This window comes from Frankliniella occidentalis, unplaced genomic scaffold (genome assembly GCF_000697945.3).
Source record: "Frankliniella occidentalis isolate FOCC.00 unplaced genomic scaffold, Focc_3.1 Scaffold29, whole genome shotgun sequence".
NCBI lineage: Eukaryota > Metazoa > Arthropoda > Insecta > Thysanoptera > Thripidae > Frankliniella > Frankliniella occidentalis.
In genome coordinates, this window is record NW_026267159.1 from 776,818 (window position 1) to 778,291 (window position 1,474).

General features: G+C 62.3%; 1 protein-coding gene across 2 annotated transcripts in view; it reads left to right on the top strand.

Annotated features, from left to right (window-relative positions):
* Positions 1-1,474, top strand: part of LOC113203000 (lissencephaly-1 homolog) — a 34,693-nt gene that overhangs the window by 11,465 nt on the left and 21,754 nt on the right. Inside the window, exon 1 of one of the 2 annotated variants that reach the window (XM_026417471.2) lies at positions 243-571. The exons of the other annotated variant lie outside the window; for it this stretch is intronic. The gene's annotated coding sequence lies outside the window, so the exon portion shown is untranslated. Of the gene's footprint in view, positions 1-242; positions 572-1,474 lie in introns of those variants that run through there. 2 annotated transcript variants of the gene reach the window in all.

Below are 1,474 nucleotides of genomic sequence, written 5' to 3' on the forward strand. Positions count from 1 at the left end.
CCATTTTTTTCCGCCCTGCTGTCCCTCCTTCTCTCTCTCCCTTTCCTCGTTGCTTTTGCACGCCGCCGCCGGTATGAGTCATCCAGCAGCAGCAGCAGCAGCGCGGGGCAGGCTTTGCAAAGCCCCGCTCGAGCCGAGCCGAGCCGGGCCGAGCCGGGCCGAGCCGGGCCGGGCCGGGGGGCGGATGGCGGGACCGCTGCTGGCCGTGCCAGTCGCCGCGCGGCTTGGCCACCTCGAGCCTCGCGCCCCGCATCGCTTCGCTCTCGCCGCTTCAAAACTCGCGCCGCCGCCGCCGCCGTCTCCGCCCGTGTTGTTGTGCACCGCGTAATTAAGTGATTGTGCGCTTGTGTGACGGTGTGTGTGTGTGACGGTGCGTCTGTGCGGAGCCCTCCCGGTCCTCCCCGCTGTGTCATTGTACGCAAATGAGCCGCTGCGACCGGGCGGGGTCCTGTCCTCTGCTCCGTCCGACAGTCTCTGCTGTGCGCGAGTCGGACGCCGGCGCCGAGGGCTCGTCGTCGTCGCCGCTGAGGACGGCGAAGACGCCCTTCTTGTGGGAGTGCAGCGTCAGCAGGTACATACCGATTGCGTCCGGTGGTGTACCTATCTAGTGCCGAAGAATTCGGCGCGGCTACTTGCAAGTCCTTTGTTGTTATTTTTGCAATTCAAACTGCTTGGTGTTTGACATCGTTGCGAACCTCACGATTCTGCCGGACTGTTTGTTTGCCGAACCTACAAGTTCGCAAGGCTGCGGGAGGTGGTGTTTTGTGGATACCCCGCCTGGCTAACCGCCCACCAACTCCGGAGCAAAGGGGATAAGTGACCAAAAGTGTCTCTAGGAAAACACGTGAAATGGAAAATGAGGCTCTGGGATCTTTTTACCGACCGGCAATAGAACCCAGCGCCTCAAAAAATAAAATAAAAACTAGACGGTATAGAACAGGCCGTAATTTGAAATTATAAAACGGTTCCAATTGGCTCGGCGGCGCGCGGGTTGGTTCTGTTGTGCGCGGCGAGGCGGTGATGTTCCTGGATCTGGAGGGCCGTAAAACACCGCGGAGCAGAGCATGCAAATGGGAATGGCGCCGGCGCGCTGCAGTTCGTCGACCCTTAGCGGCGGGGCGCCGGGCCGCGGCCGGGACGACGAGCAGCCCCCCTGGCGCGTGTCAATAAGGATGCCGTGCGTGACGTAAGGCTAACGCACCTGTCGCACCTGCAGTGGCGAGTGCGTGTGTGGGCGTCCGTCCGTCCGTCTGTCCGTCTGTCTGTCTGTCTGTCTGTCTGTTTGACCGGGGACACACATCACGCGGGACACACACAAATGAGCGCTCTGTGGGTGATGATTCAAGGACGCTCGGCTCGGCCGGCCGCGCCACGCGCTATGAAGAGGAGGGCCCAGCTGTTTAGCGGTGCCGGCTGCGCGGCGCGGTCGCTCAACCGGGCGGTCAGACTTGTGGGCTCTGGCTGCTCCTCCTCG